The following is a 20858-nucleotide window of genomic DNA, read 5'->3' on the forward strand; positions in this document are numbered from 1 at the left end:
ACAAGACCATTTTATACTTACTAGAAAATGCAGAAATAAAGTATTCCAAAGAGCAAAAGAGCTCAAGATAGAATCCAAGGTGACATACTCTACAAACATAAGCTTAATCCTCAATGAATATAGTGGATCGTCAATAAAAGAGAGGTTTTTTTAAAAAATAATTCCTACAAAACTAGACACAGCTGATAGCAACCAAGGAAGGCATAAGTAATGAAATAAATTATCCTAAAAAAATAAAGAAAAACAAATTGAAATATAAAGATGTCTGTGGAATTAAAAACAACAACAAATAATAATAACAAAGGGGTCGGTCGTTAAGATATCTCTTTCTAAAAGTACAGAAGGAGACAAAAGCAAAAGTAGAACTGAAAGAGAAGTGATTGTGGAGGAATAGGTCTGAAACACCATCAACTAAACTTCAAAATGCTTTTCTTATTTTTTGGTGGATCTACTCTAAACTGTAGAATGGGAGGAAAAGAAGGGAGATGGGAGGGAAAAGATAGTGGAAGATGTGTGACATGTCCTAATCATGTCAATGGCAAACAACGGAGGGAAAATAACTCATAATCTCTCAGGAAGAAGAGGGGATATTGGCAAATGGGTGAGTTGGCAAAGCGATGGATTGGGATGAGGGAAGGAAAGGAGGAAATTTTGATTCAGTGATGTTAAGGAGTCCTACTAAAGAGGACTTTCATAGGGAGAGAGTGGTACTCTGTAACAGGAGATAAAGATCCTAAATGGATATAATCTGCAGGGATATGGTGCTTAGAGAGACCACTACATTTGAGAAAGTGCTTTCACATATAGCACACTGCCTCAGGATAAGTAGAATCCGAGCTCTTGGGGGCAAGAGGAATCAAGAAGCATGTGGAAGGGGAATGGAAAACAAGGTCAAGATGGTAGAATAAAGTGAGCGTTTTTGCCAAGTGACGACATTACCTTCTATACAACTTTTAAAACTTCATCAAATTGAATTCTAAGTGGTATAATTGAATAAAAGAAAGTCACATTGAGTCATTTTTCTAATCCAGAACAATTTAGGAAGTTAGAAAGATAAATCTGTAGAAACTGGAGTGGGGGCTGTCCAGGACCACAGTGTTGGGCAAAGGACACCAGATGCCATCTTGGACGGCAGTGGCAGTGGCAGTGGCAATACTCGGAGCACTCAGTACTCAGAGATGGTATGGGGATTGAACTTGTGGTCAGAAAGAGATTATAAGGGACCCCTGTGCTAGCAGTGGGCACAGGACCTGGTGTCACTTGACAACTCCAATCCCATTACCCAATTCTGGGTTGTAATTCTAGGGTGGAGAGAAGTGGTTGTAGTTGCAAGGAAACAGGAGCCCCACCTGGGTGTGGGTCACAGTCCTCCCTCTAGGCCCGAGGTTAAAAAAATCTTGTTCTTCCTGTGTAAAATGGGACAAGAAAAGGGAAATGGGCAGGATAGGTATTATCTAAAGTCCCTTCCATTGGTGGGACATCTCCCACTCCCAGATAAGTCTCTTCCTGATTTGGGGAGCTTCTTCTTTGGGGAGGGGGCCTCTAGGATCAGATGAGTCCCTGGAAATTCTACCCTCAGGCTTGTCATCATCAGAATGCACCCAATTGTCTTTGGGCAGGCCCATTCCTTACCTAATTAAAACCCTAAGTGGACAGAGAGGTCATTGTTCTCTTCTCCAAGTCTCTTGCCCTCCCAGAACAGAGCCTGAAGACACATCTGTCTTTTTTCCTGTTCTATGAGTTTCTGGGTTGCTGAGCCCCATTCCTGGAATCCATGCCCATATCTCCCTCCCATTACTTCCCACTGGATGTAGCCATGGTTAAAAGGGCCTGCCTTCTCCTCAACTTGAGGATCACCTGCATTTCTTAGGCTGTCATCCACAACTCTAAAACCATGAAGTTCTTCACCATCCTGTTCTTGGTCAGTGTGGCCTGTGTGGGCTCTAGCTGTAAGTCCCTTTACTTCCTCACCCTCATCCACCCCAACTTCCCCACCCAGGAGAGAGTAGAGGTAGAAGAGAATCACCCCTTCCCAGACCATAGGCTCCATCCAGAGGCTTCTGTAATAAGGGGAGATTGCAGCAGCTTTTATGGGGTGGCTGGGTGGGAGGATTGTCCAGAGACAGGCAGCTGGACAAGATGACCTCTCTAAGTCTCTACCAGCCTTGGGAAGCTGGAAATCAGTCTTGCTTTGTCCCTAAGGGGTTGGAGTTGGGCCAGGAATATCAGAGAACCAAACCCAATTATTTAACCAGTCAACACTCATAAAGCCTTCAGGAGGATCGAATAAGACTATATTTATAGCAACACTTTTTTTTTCTAGTGAAGAACTGAAAGAAAAGTAGATTCTTATTGATGGGGAAATGGCTAAATGAGTTGTGATCCATAAATGAAATATCACTGTGCTTTCAAAAGCTACTATAATGAATACAGAGAAGCATGTGAAGGCATATACGAACAGGGCCAGAGTTCAGAAGAGAGGTCAAGACTACAAATAATCATTTATAAGTCACTCCAAATAAGTGCCAGTGGGAATTTTAGGAGTGATTGAGATTGCCAAAGGACTGAGCATAAAGAAAGAAGAGAAGACAGCCAAGGCCAGATTCTTGGAGCATACTCACACAAATGGTTTAAAGGGAGGTAATGGAATCAGGAAAGGATAAGAATTTGGATTTAAGAGGTAGGAGGAAAACCAAGAGAGTGTTTCTGAAGTTGAGGGAAAAGAGAGTGAGTAAGAATAGTGATCAGTTATGTTAAAAGGCTCATCGATGTCTTAGAAGCTGAGAACTAAGCATAGATAATTGAATTGACAATAGAAGGTATATCAATTCATACCTGTCTTCCTGTGGTTACCTGAATTCCTCATATTCCTCATTGCGATACAGTAATATCCCATGACATTTCTATATCACAATTTGTTCAGCTCTTTTCCAGTCACAGAGCACTGACTTTTCTAGTTTCGTTCTGTTTGTTACTCGTACTGCTATAGATATGTGGGTGTCTCTAGGACCTTTCTATGGGAAAGAGCAGCATGAGCAGATGGTATGGAGCTCCAAAGAGAAAAGGTTATTGTGAAATGATGATAGATGGATAGAGTGCTGCCCAAAGTCAAACTTCCACAAAGTCTCATTCTGAAGAAATCCTCTGTGTGTCTATGCTGGAAATGGGGCTTTTAGGCCCAAGAGAGAAGAGCCATAATTGGCAGCCAATATTATATAAAGCCTTTACAAAGTTTCATTTGTGCCCTTTCAAAGTGATTAAATGTGGCATTTGTGGCAATTCTGATAAAAAGTTGGGCATCAAGTTTTTGGTTAGAAATATAACTCTCTCTCAGACTACTGTTCGTATGGGAAAGTCATATTCATGTTAAGACATTATTATAGTTATTTTTTTTCAGAAGTGCAACTCTCTGGAGTTCAAAAAATTAGGAGTGGAGTAAAATGTGAAACCAGGACAACAATGATAACCCAGGTAGTAAATGTCAGAGATGGAATTTGAATCCAGGACCTCTAACTCCAGAGCCAACGTTCCTTCTATTATAAGAAAAGGGATTTAACCCAAAGAAAGATTAAAAACAAAACTTCAGAAGTCCAGAAACTGAGAGAAGAGTATGGAGTGGTTACCAAGTGGGTAGAAGTACAACTTGAAGATTGTTTTGATTACCAAAGGATCATTGAATCACAGGTTTTTGAGTTGGAAGGGGCATTAGAGGTCTTCTAATCCTCTTTGAATAGATAAGGAACTGAAGTCAAAAGAAGTTATACGACTTGCCCAGGATCACAAGATGCTAACAAACATATGAGGTGGGATTTGAACCCAGCTCTTCCTGACTCCAAGTCCACCATTCTAACTACTAGGTAAAGGACCACTAATCCAAGTGTCAGGATACCTAGTTCTGGTTCTGGCTGTGCTATTTATTTATTGTATATCCATGAACAAATCACTTAGGGCTTATCTGAATCCCATAAATTAAATTTAGCTGTATGAGAGTTCACATAAGATAGAAGAGATTTCTTCTGATTGTAAGTTGAAGTCAGGCATGGAGTCAGGAAGAGCTGAGTTCAAATCCAACCCTTGCTACTTATTAGCTGTGTGACCGTGAGCAAGTCACTTAACCCTGTTTACCTTAGTTTCCTCATCTGTAAAATGAGCTAGAGAAGGAAATGGCAAGCCACTCCATTTCTTTGCCAAGAAAACCACAAATGGGGTCATGAAGAGTCAGATACAACTGAAACAACTGAAGAACAACAACAAAAGAGGAAAGGTAAGATTAGAAAAGCCTCAGAATAGTGTGGTACAGTAGATAGCCATGCTGGGGTCAGCAGAGTCTTGGGTATGAATCTTGACCTAGCATCTTGCTGTATGACTTCTTTGAACCTCAATTTCATTATCTGTAAAATGGTCCTAAAATGCTTTTGTTATCTACTTCATGGAGTTGTGAGGAAACCTTAAAATGCTAGGTAAGTTTGAATTACTATTATTGTTGCTGTTCAAAGTTAGAAAAAGATCTAAAAGGAAGGTTAGACCTAGAAGAGGTTGGGCTTCAATGCCAGGCTAAGGAGTTTGTACTTTAGACAGCAGGGAACCATTGAAAAGTTTTGAGTAGGCGAATGGTGTGATTGGAGCTATCCAGTGGGGAGAAGAATATGGCAGTGGTGTGAAAGAGATATTGTAGAGGAGAAGAGACTGAGATAGAGTGATCAGTCAGAAGTTTATTACCATAATTCTGGGGAAATATTGCTGTTTGTCCTTCATTCTTGAAGAGAACCATGACATTAGGGAAGTGATGCCATGACAAGCAAGCAAATTGGATTTAAGAGAAGGAGGGCTGTGCAGTCACCAGTCTCACTTTCTTCTCCAGAGCCATCTTGGGGTAAGATAATAAGAGCTAGGAGCGTGGCTATGTTTTAATGACAACAATAATAATCATTCATACTTATATGGCATTTTAAGATTTGTGGAGCTCTTTTCTCACAAGAACTCTGAAAAGAGGGTGCAAATATGAGCAATATTATGGAGACAGATTCAACAGGATTTAGCCATTGATGCTTTTAGAAAGTGAGGGAGAGGAAAGTCAGATGACCCAGGTTTAATGCCTGGGTGATGTCAGCAAAACCATGGCAACACGAACAGAAAGAGGGAAGTTAGAAGAAGGGAAGGGTTTGGGGAGAACATTTTCAATTCAAGGTGTTAGCTTTCAGGTGGAGACATTCTTGGAAATATAGCTATGGATATTAGAACAGACATTGGAGCTGGCATTAGATTTGGAAGTCAACCAGAGAGATGATAGTTGAATCTATGGGAGGGAACCAGACTGCCAAGGAGACAACATATAGAGAGAAGGATATAGAGCTAAGGATGGAGCTTTGTGAATATTTACATTAGGGGGACAGTAAGGGAAAGAAACATAAGAGGAGCAGTTAAAGAGGTAAGAAGAAAACCAAATAGGTTTAATGTGACAGAAGTCAAGGTATTAAAAAAAAGAGGGATGTGGGGAACCTAGGTGGCACAGTGAATAGAGCACTGGCCCTGAAGTCAGCAGGACCTGAATTCAAATCCTGCCTTAGATACTTAACACTTACTAGCTATGTGATCCTGGGCAAGTCACTTAACCCTGATTGAAGACAGAAAGAAAGAAAAAGAAAGGTGGCCAATAATGTCCTCTCAGCTGGGTTATTGTAACAACCTCCTTCACTGGTCTTCTAGCTTCCAGGCTCATCCTCTACACTGCTATGCTTCCTAATAAACTACTCCAATCACTTCACTCTTGCGCTCAAAACTCTTGGTAGCTCTGCCTTACTCTAATTCACCAAGACATCACCCTTATGATGTCATTGGTCTTCTTCAAGAAGGAAGGACAACAACAAGTAGATCTCCATTGCCTAACAAAGTATAAACTCATTATCTTAGCACTCACAGCCCCTCAAAAACTAGCTACCTTATCAGCCTTATCTCATACTAATCCCTTTTGGTTTCTACTCTACGGACAAGTCAAAATGTGTGACTCACCTTTCTCATCTTGCTGTGCCTATCTCCAGTCAATGAATCATGCCTCAATAGTTTCTCAATCCCTCCCCTCACTTCCCACTTATGCCTATTAAAGTCCTTTTCTTTCCTCCAGGCCCAGCACAGGTAACCATCTCCTCCGAAAAGCTTCTTTGATTTCCCCCAGCTAAAAGGAGTCTTCTTCCTTGAATTTCTCATCACATCTTATCCAGATTTCTTCTTTGTAATGCTCAATTCTCTTCTCCCCTAGTATCATCTAAACTCTTTGAGGTAAGGGATTATATCTGAAGAGAGCAGATTTAGAATGGTGGGAATATAAGCCATATTGCCAGAGGTAAAACAAGGAATGGGTGGTGAGGAAAGTGAATGATGACTACTATTCTTTCAACAATTTTGACCATGAAAGGAAAGAGTAGAGGTTAGCAAGATCAGGTGATTTGCTAGGTTATCAGGGCAGTGGATAGAAGTCTGAGCTTGGAATCAGGAAGTACTGAGTTAAAATCTTTTCTCAGACATATATCAGCTATGTGACACCGGGCAAGTCACATAGACATGTATTTGCCTCAGTTTCTTCAGCTGTAAAATGGGCATAATAATAGCACCTACCTCACACTGTTGTTGTGAGGATCAACTGAGATGATATTTGTAAAACATTTAGCACAGTGCCTGGCATATAGTAGGTGCTTTAAAAAATACTTGTTGTCTTCCCTTCCTTTTATATGTCTTGGTTTTCTTTGATGTAAAATGAGGAGGTCAGCCTAGATAATTTAAAAGATTTGAAAAACTTTTCTGTGTTACAGAACCCTTTGGAAGTCTGGTGGAACCTACATACCCTTTCCCAAAATAATATTTTTAGGTGCATAAAATAAAATACATGGGACTACAAAGGAAAGCAATTATATTGAATATAATTATCAAAGTATTTTTTAAAAAAAACAAGTTTATGAACTCTGAGGTAAGAACTCCTAGATCTAATGTCTAATGTCCTTTGGAGCAGAGTTTATACATTTTTTTGGAAGGTCATTAGATGGAAGATGCTGACAAGATATTCTCCATGGTTATTGACAAGTAGTTGATATAGATTACAACTGGAAAGATTTAAGCTGGACAGAAGGATAAATTTTTCTGATAATAAAGATAATTAAAGACTGGACAAGCTATCAAGGGTTTCTTATCACTGGACTTTGATCTTTAGGAAAAAAAAGATGAAGTCATCTATTACTTGCATTGAGAGTCATTTAATGTGTAAGGACGGCGTAACAAATGTTTACTAAATTAAGTTAAATGTGCTTTGCATGCCTGGTTAGGGTTATAAGACCCAGAGCTGGAAGGGACCTTAGAAAAATTGAATCTGACCCTTGCGTTTTGCAGACAGAAACTGAGACCTAGAAATGAAATAATCTAAGATTACACTAGAAATTTAAGAGCCAGCTTCTGAATTCAGATCTGTTGGCTCAAATGTGGGGATCTTTTCATCACGTCTCTTGGCTCAGAGTTGCAGTAGGTACTGGATTTCATAGTCACTACAGACACAAAAGCTGTTATTGGGTAGGGGTGTGTGTGTGTGTGTGTGTGTGTGTATGTGTTGTGTGTGTGTGTGTGTGTGTGTGTGTGGTAGAAGAGAGGTTGGCGGGGGAAGGGATAGAAGGAAGAGTGAGGACAAAACAAGAATACATCTAACTACAATCCAAGACAAATGCTTGATCATCCACTCCAACAGGATGAACTTCCAGAAGCTGCTGTCTTCTGGAAGGAAGAGTATATCAGGTCCTGATCCTCACTTTGGATCCTGAGGAAGCACTGTCTTCTGGAGCATCCTGTGCAAAGATTATTGTGTGTCAATAGTTAACAGTCTGATAATAGCATCAGAAATGAGATTAGATCAATCTCAGAATAAAGGACAGGACAGGGCAAGGAAGAGGGAAGCCAAATTATTTTTGGAGGTGACAGAGGACAAAGGTATGGCTGTCATCCAGTTCAAGAGGACCTCACTGCTTTTCTGAATCTTTCATTTTTTCAAGATAAGCTTGCTGTATACCACTAATGAGTCTGTATTTCAAAAAGATAAAAAAAGAAAAAGGAAAAGGACCTACATGGACCAAAATATTTATAGTAATTCTTTTTGTGGTGGTGAAGAATTAGAAATTGATGGAATGCCCATCAATTGGGGAATGGCTAAATCAGTTGTGGTATGTGATTGTGATGGAATCCTATTGTGCTGTAAGAAATGGTGAGCAGGATGCTTTCAGAAAAACCTGGAAAGACTGACATGAACTAATTCAAAGTGAAGTGAGCAAAACCAGGAGAACATTGTATACAACAACAGCAATATTGTACAATGATTAACTATGAATGACTTGCTATTTTCAGCAATCCATTGATCTGAGACAAATCCAAAGGACTTATGATGAAAAATGCTATCCACCTCCAGAAAAAGAACTGATGGAATCTGAATTCATACAGAAGCATATTTATCTATATCTACTATATCTATACAGTCTATTTTTCTTGGTATTTTTTATTGGGGAGTGGGGGGGTCTTTATTTTCTTTCATAACAAAACTAATATTGAAATATATTTTGCATGACTATATGTATCAAATTCTCAAAGTGGGGTCAGAGGAGGGAAGGGGGAAAAGAATTTGGAAGTCAATTTTTAAAAAAATGAATGTTAAAAATTGTTCTTACATGCAATTGAAAAAAAAAGATTGAAAAAACAAGAGCAGGTTGCTGCCTTTGAACAGAGAGTTGATCCAGAGCTCTTTTGTCTCACCAGTCCCTTCAGAGACAGTAGGGGACAACACTTCCTGGAAGGAAGAGATCATAGTCAGTGACTCGGAGAGTACCAGTATCAATGCCAGAGACAGAGCCACCATTGCTCCTGACACCACCCCAGAGACCTCAACATACAGTATGTTTTTATCTGTTTACCCATGGAGAGTGGATTTACTGTCTTAGTCCCTCAATTTCTCTGGTTTCAGCATATGCTCCTACTAAAGCAATGTATACTAAGCCTCCCAGGTAACTCAGCTTGAGATTATGTCTATACTTCCTCCTTCCTCTGTCTCTCCTTATTCTGAGGTTAGGACAGTGAGCCCCAAGGCTCTCTACTATGACTGATTTAAGAAAAATGTGATGTGGATGAGTGTTTCAGGGGGTGACTAAGGGATCACTTCTTCCACAGTTCAGGGGTCCCTCAAGATGGGGAATGAAAGCACTACAGAGGCTGTCTAATCTCACCCTCCCCACTTTGAAGAAGCATGTTTCACTAGGTAGACGGATGGAGGGAAGGGCAGGTTCATCCATCCCTTATCTGCACCCCCACCCCTACCCCAAAGTATGCTGGTCATGTTGACAAGGGTCATGGTCTGAGGTTTGAATCTTGGTTGGGCTATCCTTCTTTCTTGTCCCCCTTCTGTTCTCCTGCTACTTGGTGGTATCTCATTCTGGAGGGGGGAGAGCATTCTGCCCCTTTGTTGGAGAGAATTTCACAATAAAGGTGATAATGATGGTAAAGATAAAAGTTTCTGTTGATGTTTTCTTTCTAGATGTTGTGAAGATTGTAAAAAACTACATTGAACGAGTCATTCGCTATCTGGAGGATTTCATGAAGTCTAAATGGAGGAACACCCAGGAGAGGCAACAGAGACCATAGGCGTGATGTCCCATTCTTTTCTTCTTTGTCTTCCTTCTTTCTACCCCTCCCATCACTCTGACCACCTATGGAGCTGGGGACAGAGTCTTTGACATTTAATAAAACTCACTTGGTGATGGAAAGGAAAAAAAAAATCTCAGTCTGTGTGCAATATTTCTTAGATGGCCTTGTCCTCATTAGGAGCCACCCTAGAGCATAGAGATGGGACTAGAGACACTGGGGTTGTGCCCACATAGAGAAGAAAGAAAAAGTGCAGAAAAGAAGGACTGTGGATGGACCTTGGGCCCTGGGCCTCTATGTTACTCTTCTAGAGTCAGATTCCCAACTGCTTGGAAGAATTTTGCCAGCTGAATAGATCATAGTTTCATACAAGTTCTATGAGATCCAAGGGCTTTCATATGTGTTCAAAGCAATTCCTTCAAATTCTTTGGGGTCTGTAGCCAGGGTTGGGTCTAAGGATTTGAAACTTGCTATTCCTAACCCTCCTCCTCTCCATTTCCACTTCAGCAAATCATATGAGACACCTTTCCTCTTCCAACACTCTCTCCCCCACCATGTCCACCTCATTTAGATTTAGCCTAATGGAAGCCCATCACCCTCAGCATCATCATGATATCTTACCAGCAGCAACATGGCAACCATTATTTTGGGGCCTTCCATGTCTCCCAATGATTCCCTTCCACCATCTGAGAAATAGAATCAGAAAATCTAGAATTAGAACTTCAGAGACCATCTATTCCAACAAGACTTGGAGAACAAATATCCTCTTCACATCACTACCAGAAGTGGCCATCCAGCCTTTGCAGGTAGGCCTCTGGTGAAGGGAAAACTTTTGCTTCCCAGGATACCCCACTTTACTTTTGTCTAATATGAAGTTTCTTCTTCCTAAATCTGATACTTTGCAGTTTCCATGCATTGCTCCCATGCTCTGAAGCCAAACAGAAAAGTCTAGTCTATTCCACGTGACATTTTTTCAGATACTTAAAGACAACTATCATATCTACCTTGAGTTTAATCTTCTTTGGGCTAAACATCTCCCCTTCTTCACCTGATCCTCATATGACATGAGCTCAAAGCTCTTCCATATTTTAGTATTGGATACTCTCCAGCTTGTCTGTTTTTCCAACTTATAAAGATTCCTTTTGAACCCCATTTGTACATAGTAAGAATGCTGGTTCTAGAGTCAGAAGTGGCAGGTTCAAATTTTACCTATGGCCATTACTACCAGTAAGACCTTAAGCAAGTCATATAATCTCTCTGGGCTTTAGTTTCCTTCTCTATAAAATGAAAGGGTCAGACCAGATGGCCTCCAAGGTCTATGATCCTATGATCATTTAGCATGCATGTTCAGTATGAAGTGATTTAGGTGGTCATTTCTGGTAGTCACAGCTTGATTGACCATGAGTACAGAGTGTCCCAAAAAGTCTTAGTGCAGTTATAAGCCTTGCTAGCTACAAACTGTAGGCAGCTGAGTGGTGTAGTAGATAGAGTGCCAGACCTGAAGTCAGGAAAACTCACTTTCTTAAGTTCAAATCTGGCCTCAGACACTTGTGTGACCCTGTCCAAGTCACTTAACCTTGTTTGCCTCAGTTTCCTTATCTATAAAATGAGCTGGAGAAGGAAATGGCAAACTACTCCAGTATCTTGGCTAAGAAAACCCAAAATACTGTTGTGAAGAGGCAGACATGACTGAAATGACCGAACAACAACAAAGCTTGAAATTGTACTGAAACTTCCCTGTTGTACAGGGAATACTTTATATGATACTCCACATACAAATAATGCTAGAGATATAAATCAAATGGTAAAGAATTTAAATAATATAGTTAAATTCAAACAGGAAAATAAATGGGGAACAAAACTTAATTGCCTTCCTGGGACAACTCATGTAATTATCATTTGAAAGCAGGATTTCAGTATTGGTGTGGAGGCCTCTGCCACCTCTTACAGCCATACTTACCTTCATTCTGTCTATGGGCTGCTAACTCCTTCCATATGAAATTGACCTTACAAAGTTCTACTGACTGGGGCAGCTAGGTGGTGCAGTAGATAGAGCATCGGCCCTGAGGTCAGGAGGACCTGAATTCAAATGCGGCCTCAGTCCAAACACTTGACACTTACTAGCTGTGTGACCTTGGGCAAGTCACTTAACCCCAATTGCCTAAAAATAATTTAAAAAAAATTAAAAAAACCCCAAAGTTCTACTGATTAAGGTTTAAGGATCACAGACACATTGAATGCAAGATGAAAACTTACCATCTCATATTGTTTAACTTCTTTTAAATTGTCGTGTGAAATATACCTCTTCCAGGAAGTTCTTCATGACTAATGCCAGTCTTACAGCATAATGAATAAAATAAAATAAAAAATGAAATGAAATAAAAAGTACTTAGTAAGCTCTTATTATGTGTCAGGTACTGTAATAAGCAGTGGGGATACAGAAAACAAGCAAGCAGATGGTCTTCTGTCCTCAGAGATTTTAATGTTTTAATAGGGTGAGATATATTAGATATATAATATATAATAAAGAGGAGCTGGAACTGGAAAGGAGGAGTGAGGTGTGGTGATGGTCAGAAAGTGGTATGGTGGTTTGCTTGTGGGCCAGAGAAGAATCCACAGTCCTAGGAATGCTGTTCTACTTCCAGTGTTGATAACAAGAGAAATAGCACTATTTGGAAATTGTTTTGAAGTGCCTTAGTGCCCTGGCTTTGGGCAAGATGAAGCACACTTGTCAAAGGCCAGGTTCTCAGGGCCACAGTCCAGGCTGTAGAGGTGGGAAGAGCAGGATGTCCAGAGCAGGCAGCATGGTTTGGAAATGGATGGAAGGTGTCATAAATAGTGTGACCTTTCTCTCACTTTTTTTTTTTCATTTTTCTCATCTCAGAATCATGGCTTCAGATACTACAGAACTCTAGCTTATATAAGGGAGAAAGGTAGAAGGATAATTTAAGAGGATGACAGAGTTAATGAAGGTGATTTAAAATGAACATTTTTGGGGACATTTTTAAATGATGAAGAGTCAGTGGATAAGGAGAAATTGGAGATGAGAGAAAGAAGAAATAATGGCAGAAATGGCAGAAAGGAAGCTTCCAGATGAGACAGAAGGAGAGGAAATCAGGAGCATCAGTAAAATTATTGGCTTCTTAAGGGAAAAGGGTTTTTCATTATAGACTTTCATAGATTTTCATCATGGAGCAAATGAGGAAAGAAAACAGGTTTTAAAGTATAGAGTACAGTGGAAGAGGGGTGACTTCTATTTTCTCAGTGATAGAAAAGGCCAGGTCTTCTTCTGAAGGGATGGGGAGGAGGTGTCATAGTAGACTGGAAGAGAAAGAAGTTTGAAATGGACTCTGGAGAGTATAATGAAGAAGAGGCAACATGGATATAAAAAATGGATATAACACTGGATTTGGAGTCAGGAAGATTTGGGTTCAAATCTTATCTTAGACACCAGTGTCTGGGCAATCTACCTCACTGGGCTTAAAAATAAACTCCAACGTGCCTCACTTTTCTCATCTGCAAAATGAGAGATTGGATTCAAAGGCCTCTAGTTCCCCATTAGCTCTAGTTCTATGGTGCTCTGAACCGGAGAGCAATAGAATAATTGCTGTACATCAATGAGAATCTAGCTGAGATTTGTTGTTATGGTTGTTGTTGTTGTTGTTTAGTTGATCGGTCGTATCTAACTCTTCATGACTTCATTTGGTGAAGATGCTGGAATTATTTGCCATTTCCTTCCCCAGCTCATTTTACAGATGTGGAACTAAGGCACACAGCTAGGAAGTGTCTGAGACCAAATTTGAATTCTGATCTTCTTGACTCCAGGGCTGGTGCTCTATCCACTGTGCCACCTAAATGCCCTAGTCAAAATTAGATATCATAAATTTTTAGTGAACCCAGTTGTGTGTCATTCTTTAACAGCATTAAGGCACAATAGAAATACTTCAGGCATTTTTTCTCTGGCTGTCCCTCTGCCTGAAATGCTTCCCCTCCTCATCTCTATCAACTGGCTTTCCTGGCTTCCTTTGAGTCCCAACTAAAATCCCATCTCCTATAAGAAGCCTTTCCTGATCCTTCTTAAACATAGTGCCTTCCTTTTAATTATTTCCTGTTTATCCTTCACAAAGGTTGTTTATAAATATTCGCTTTTTGTCTCTCCCATTGGACTGAGGTCCTTGAGAGTAGAGACTATCTTTGCCTTTCTTTGTAACCCCAGTGCTTAGCACAGTGCTTGGCACATATGTGCTTAATAAATGCTTGTTGACTGATAAGTTTTAGACCTTTAGTTCATAGACTAATTCACCCTGCTTCTTTCATGTCACTTCCATTGACATCCCTAGTATGTCTGACCATAATTCCTTCACTTCAGGTTTCCGGTAGCCAAGACATATGTTACATCCCTTTGTCCTTTATTTTTGGTTTAGTGGGGGGTCTTGACCTCAAGCACAGGGCTGTGAATAGCAGAGACACATAGGTATTTTAACCCCACTGATTCATCAAAAAAAAAAAAGGTTAGGGGTTCCAGAAGGCACAGTGCACTGCAAGGACAGAGCATGATATGGATTGTGAAGGATTAAGGCTAAAGTGGAGGGGGATGAGACCATTGAGAAGAGTAGAAAAGGCAGAGGAGTTTCACCTCCACAGATATTGACTTTGGATAATTTGGATAAGTAGAGTAGGAGCTGGAAATTTTTTTATGTAGCATGGAGAATAACTACTTGAATGTGGCTATCACCCTCAAGAGTCTTTCAATGACTTAGCACAATCCCTGTGGCTTTCTAATTTATTTCCCAGCAGCCCAGAATGTCTTATAGTTCTGAGACTTTGTAGCGGAGTAGGAACATTAATATAGTGAGTGGGTCCTCAAGGCCCAAAATGATCTCATAATTCACACCCACCAAGGAGCCTGGTCCTAAGATAGTGGGAGAAGAGACATACTCTGACAATATCCTAGAGGTGGAACAGGCATTCAGCTACCACTGTCTGAATCCCCAGAAGCAAATCTCCATTGCCCTTTCCCCACTTACCTTTGTCTTTGTTGTAGTGAGTTTCAGGATCTAGATGACTTAGAACCCCTTCAAATTGTAAAGCCTGTGCACCTTGAAGCCCAGGCCTGAAATGGTCCTGTTGATTGAGGAACTTCACTGATCACACATGGTATCACACATGGAACATAGATGGTATCACACATGGAACATGAACACAGTCTGCTATACCACTGGTGGGTTTGAATCCCAGTGGTACCACACTTCCATTACTTCTGACTTCCAAACACACTGATAGTGTTTTCAAATGTTAGTGGCACAGGCCATCTTTGGGTTCACATAATCTCCCTTCTACTTGGTGACTCATTAAATATTTGAAGACAGTTATCATATATACTTTCTCTTCCCCAGGCTAAGCATTCCCAGTTGATGATGCTTTCTAGACACTTTAATATTCTGGTCACCCTCCTCTGGATACTCCAGTTTGTCAGTGTCAATCACTCTTAAAGCTGCTGGCAGTGGGCATTAAGTCAAACATTAATACCCTGGTGATAAGGGTGGTGAGACACCGATTTGATTCAAGGTTACTGTGGCATTCCCTCCCTGGGAAATCTTTAAGAGATGAGTGAACATCCATCTTTCTCAGATGGTTCAGTCCTGTTTGAAAAGAGAGAAATGGTTTATTTAGATCAGAGGAGTCAAGCACATGGCACATAGGTTGCATGCGGCCCACAACACTCCCAGCTGCAGCCCAAATAAGATTAAAATGTGACTGGAAAAATTTTAACAAAATAAATAAAAATACAATAAAACATATATATTTTAAACTAAGTCAAACTGTGGCCTACAACAATCCCTACGTATGAATTAGTGACCTCTGTTTCTCTTTGAGTGATACCACTGGTCTAGATGATCTCTAAACTTGAAGGAACTTTAAAAACAACAGCAATAACTCCAAATGAGAGATAAATTAATATCTTGGTCATCATTTTCTATCTCTCTTCCCAAAGGACTATGACTTACTACATCTGAGTATTGGACTACTCTTCTATCATCCTTCTCGGAACAAATGTGTTCACCTTCTATGGCCTTTCCAGGAAAGGAAACATACACAGAACACATGCTTGTCAAAAGATTTATAGGCTATTTGGGAAGGAAAGACTTTTTTGAAGTGATTCAAGGCACCTCCCACCCCCTAGGCTGCTTCAGTTAATTTTTCATTCACTTTGGCTCACTGGGGAAGACTATTTCATCATTTTCTCAGTAAACTGTCCCTGGGGTCTGATATTCTGGCAGAATAGTCCTTCTCAATGTCTAACCTTAACCCTTCCTATTGTATCTCTTTATCGCCTGATGAATCTTGAGAAGAGATGAAGAATAGCAGGGGCTCTGTGTGCTAAGTCTTCAGTTAGGCAATCAACGCTCAAATGTATTGCTTCTAAGAGAAATGATCCCTATGTCATAATCACTGTAACATTACAGAAGGCAGTTTAAGATTTCTTAGGATCTGCAACTGACCAATATGATATATTGGATGGAAGGCACTGCCCCTTTCTTATTGGGACATATTCTTTACTAAAAAGGGCGGCGAAAGGATGTTTGTATTAGAAACACAGAAAACAGCTTAAGGAGAACCATAATCATGAGAGGACCTGAGAGAGAAAATTAACTCCTCAGATGAAACAGATGTCGAGGAGAAACAAAAAAAAAAGTTCTGAAGGACCAGGCTGAAGACTTCTTTCTCAGAGGGAATGGTACTAACTAATGGTAGTGATGAGTGTGGTCCATTATTTCCTAGGAGCTAATTTTGTATGACTGTTTTCAGGACTCAGGTCTATGGAATAATTTTATATGAATTATTCGTGTCACATCTGACATAAATTTGGATCTGAGGTTTCTCAGCCTGGATTACTCCATGAGGAAGGTACAATTTCAACCAGAAGAGCCACTTGTGGGCCATCTGTGAAGGCAACTGAAGCTAGCTAGAGAAGACAATAAGAGAAGCTGCTTCCAGAAGACAAAGCAGAAACCAATAGGGCTTCGAAGCCAGGAGAGGATAAGAGAATATGATTGAGACTAAGAGAGCTGAGAAGCTGACAGGAGCTAAGTATAGTTGATTAGTCAGGTAGGATCTGAAGTTGATGCTGGGACCTGATCTGATTGGAGGAAAGCTTTGATACTGGGAGCTGATTTGAGAAAGCAGCATCCCATACTCTGTGAAGAGCTGGTTAGGTAAAGGCTGTCTTCCTTTTTAGCTCTGTCCACAGGTTGAGAGAGAAGAAAGCGCATCGAGTCTTGCCTATCTCATCCTTTACTGCTCTCTGGCTCAAGAGGGGAAATCCCCTTAAAACCTATAGAGAGCTGACCTAAATAGTGTTCAGATCCCAGGATTAAAGAGAATTACTTTTCATTAAAAGAGCATGTCAATGCCTTAGGACCTAGCCAAGGTATCAGGCTTGGGAAGCTCTGCAGATACCAGGATCAGGGGTATTAGCTAAAAGAGCTTAATACTGCTACAATGGCTTAACAGGTGCTTCAGTAGTAGTGAGAATTGAGAGAGGCTCAGAACAGGAGCAAATGACTTGTGGTGTAGACTGTTTCCCAAAACGTCAGCTAGACCTGTCAACTAAGTTGAGAGTAGTACATGGCACATGGCTTTCTTTGCTCGTGTGCCTCACTGTTAGATTTCTATAAGTGTGTACCCACTCTCCCCTACAGTCATTGTGTGCATTGGTTGGAGAGTGTGAACCTGGTTTGTAAGTGAACTGCTATTTTTTGGTTATTCCTGTTTTTTTCCCTCTACTGAATAAATGCTATGTTATGATTAATCTTGCTTTTGCCTTTTTGGTTAGTTAATGTTTGGCTTAGTAAATTCTATTAATAGTTAATGGTGTTGCCATGAAGCACACTGATGGGGGCTTAGGAACTATAGTTATGAGTATGTTTATTTTCCCCACAATAAGAGGGTAACCACATGGCTGACCCTCTAGAGAACCACCATACCTGTTAGTGTTGAAGCAGGTTGGAGTGAGTGAACCAGCTTTAGCCCAGGAAGAGAGGGAGCCAAGAGAGAGTTAAAGGATTGGGTCCATGCCTTATATACCTAATACATATAAAAGTACCAGACTGGAAATCTAATAACTCAGGTCTTAGTACTAATTTGCTAAGTGACTTTGGCCCAAGACCCTTCATCACTTTGGACCTTAGTATCTATATCTGAAAAATAAATGGGAGTTGGACTAAGTCAATAGTTTTTTACTTTTTCAAGTATGAGAAATCCTTTAAAAATCTTTTTTATATTATTTTTTCTTTTAGTTTACTTAAGTTTCTGAATATACTCCTCTCTCTTCCTCTCCCCAGTAATCCATTCCTTATGTCAAACTTGAAAATAAAGAGGAAAAAAATCAATTCAATTAAATGAGCCAAACGTATCTACTGTATCTGCCTGTATATGTAATAGTCCCCCACCTTTGCAAAAAAGTGAAGAAATCCCATTTTCTCAACTCTTCTCCAGGGTTAAGCTTAGTCATTAAAATTACACAGCCTTCAATTTTATTTCTGGGGAGAACTACTTTTTAAAATAATTTTTAAAATATGGATCCTGCAACATGATAGTAGCTACTCTGTTAGAATTGATTGAAAAAATGGGACAAAATTATTAGGAATTCACTATTGCTTTTAAATTTTTATTAATTATGACTGTGTCTACATATATTTGAAAATTATTGTTCTTTGTCCTTTGTTTTTGAAGAGAACCAACAACATCATTGATGATATCTTGACTTGAGGACGAATTGGACTTAAGAAAGGCCAAGCTGCACAAAGTCCTTAGTCCCACTCTCTTTTCCTGAGTTGCCAAAGTCCAGTGGCAAGACAAAAGTCAGGATAACTGGCCATGGCCTGAAATGCAGTGGATGACCTCAGTGTCTTTGATGTCTAGCCGAGCTCTAAGTGCTCCACAAAGCTTACTTCAGTTGCCTTTGTGGTCACTGAAACAAATTGTTCTCTTCCTCCTATTCTAATGGGGAAGTCTTTACACGCTTGGGGTAGACATCCCCTACCTCACCAATAGGTTTGAAGCTTGCCAGTTACCCCCCAACCTTGTTTAGCCCATCTGCCAAGGCTGTTTTTGGGGGTGTGGCTACTGCACATGCTACAGCTTCTTGGAACCACAGGTGAGAATTGGATGAATCAGGTAGGACCAAAGTGGATGAGCAGCCCTGAAAAGGGCCTGGCAAGTCCTCACACCAGAGATCCTAGTCCTTTTGAACACTCCATACACTTCATATTAAAAAATAATAAGATACCAAAAGAACTAGAAGAAGGTCCCTAGCAGATGGGTCAATCCCTTGTGGGGAACTGGCAGAAAGACATGAGCAAGACTTGCACTAGATGGGTAGATATGGATGGGTTTCAAACGTCTTAATTTTAAGTACCAATATCAATATGATCACAGATCTACTGAAAGGATATGTGGAGAATGATTGATTCAGTAAACAGAAGGTAAGTTTACTATTTGTTATTCTCAGTCATTTAATGAGCTTCTTATAATAACTCCTTGGCCCACAGGATGGTGGCCACTGGGCTAACAACCCCTTCATTATAGCCATGAAATTCTATGATCCATGACCTTTGGGATTTTACCCCAGGGTTAATCTGATACCACCAAATGGAAGAAAGTCAGCCTTCTCTGGACTTACCAGAATCTAAAATTTAGACCTAGAAGGGATTGTAAAGATCATCTAGTCCAATATTATTTTACAGGTGAAGAACCCAAGGCCCAGAGTAGTTAAATCACTTGTTTAAGATCACCCAGGTAGCACATCTGGGGTTCAAACTAAGATCTTTTGACTACAGATACAATGTTCATTCCACTGTGCCAAACTCATCTGGGCCCTGTTCTCTGATGGAGTGACCAGATCAAGGGTGATAGCCTGCCAGAGGCACACTCTGAAAGTGAAGAAGCATATGGATCTATAGGTAACTGTAGTTCACATTTCTCACTGAGGAGGAGGGAAGAACTAATGCATCTTCTGCTGTTGTTTCAGAACCTTTTTATCCTAATTCCTAATAACTCAAATGACCATTCAAACACAGGTTGTCATGAAAGATTATTTTTATCCAGTAAGGGGTATACAGCATCATTAAGCTGCTAGGTGGTGCAGTGACTTGGAATCAGGAAGACTCATCTCCCTGAGTTCAATCTAGCCTCAGACAAGTCACTTAATCGTGTTTGCCTCAGTTTCCTCATCTATAATATGAGCTGGAGAAGGAAATGGCAAACAGCTCCAGTATCTTTGCCAAGAAAATCCCAAATGGGGTCACAAAAGGTTGAAGACGACTGAAACAACTGAACAATAACAATGATAATCAGGCATCAAAGAAATAGATAAGATTCATGCGGGGAAGAGGATCAGGGATAGCACGGTCCAATTGGAAATAACCTGTCCAGTGCTAAACTTCTGACTGTGGGGGCAGGAAAGATTTCCTTCCACCAGAAGGAGGGTAGTTAATACAATGTCTTCCTTGTTTCTCTGGGTTGTGGCAGAAGGGGAAATGTCTTTGAGGGGGCAGTGTTACTAAATGACTGAATTTGGCAGCCCAGAGCTCCATGAACCTCACTACACTATATCACAATAGTCTCTGTATGAATAAAAGAGCTTGGAGGAACAAATCTGGGAAACAGGACCTCCTCACATGCCCAAGATGAAGACATATCCCAAATACTGGAAATGCTTCTTCTTCCTTCTCTTTCCAATATCTTTCTTGCAGAATTCTTCTCAAACAATCCTAGAAGCTTTCCTATATAGTTCATGACTCTAGCATTGCTAGTGGGATCCTGAGAAAGTGTCTATACTTCCATTGCCACACAGACACAGGCCAGATTCTTACACACTTGGAATGCTCTTCCTCCTCACCTCCAACTCTCAGAATAGCTTTCTTCCTTTAAGGCTTAGCTCAAGCTCCACCTCCTACCTCAGGCCTTTCCTGATCCCCCCAGCTGCTTGTGCTTCCCTCCACACCAAAATTACCTTGTATTCATTGTATATTTACTTTGGACACATTTTGAATCTGGTTGTATGTGCACAAGATATTTCCTTCAATTAGAGCCATTCACGAGCTATTTCTGTGAGTTCTGGGAATTTTACAAAAAGAAGGAGGTTTGCTCAGTTTCCTTTACTCATTTCTATTTCTATCTTTGATGACAAAGGC

General features: G+C 40.3%; 1 protein-coding gene and 1 long non-coding RNA gene across 3 annotated transcripts in view; one reads left to right on the forward strand and one right to left on the reverse strand.

The window, feature by feature from the left end:
* LOC144454217 (uncharacterized) overlaps positions 1-15300 on the reverse strand; it is a 73372-nt gene extending 58072 nt beyond the window's left edge. For both annotated transcript variants that reach the window (XM_078145654.1, XM_078145650.1), the window contains exons 1-3: positions 14688-15300; positions 11917-11996; positions 10282-10346 (exon numbers count right to left, since the gene is read on the reverse strand). The gene's annotated coding sequence lies outside the window, so the exon portion shown is untranslated. The remainder of the gene's footprint in view (positions 1-10281; positions 10347-11916; positions 11997-14687) is intronic.
* LOC144455927 (uncharacterized) lies at positions 1871-9660 on the forward strand. The gene is made up of 3 exons (XR_013484805.1): positions 1871-1949; positions 8782-8916; positions 9554-9660. It is a non-coding gene; the product is annotated as an uncharacterized LOC144455927 (long non-coding RNA).
* Positions 15301-20858: the final 5558 nt, after the last annotated feature.

The sequence above is a fragment of the Phascolarctos cinereus genome, unplaced genomic scaffold, assembly GCF_003287225.1.
Source record: "Phascolarctos cinereus isolate Bilbo 61053 unplaced genomic scaffold, phaCin_HiC Scaffold_1;HRSCAF=81, whole genome shotgun sequence".
Taxonomy (NCBI): Eukaryota; Metazoa; Chordata; class Mammalia; order Diprotodontia; family Phascolarctidae; genus Phascolarctos; species Phascolarctos cinereus.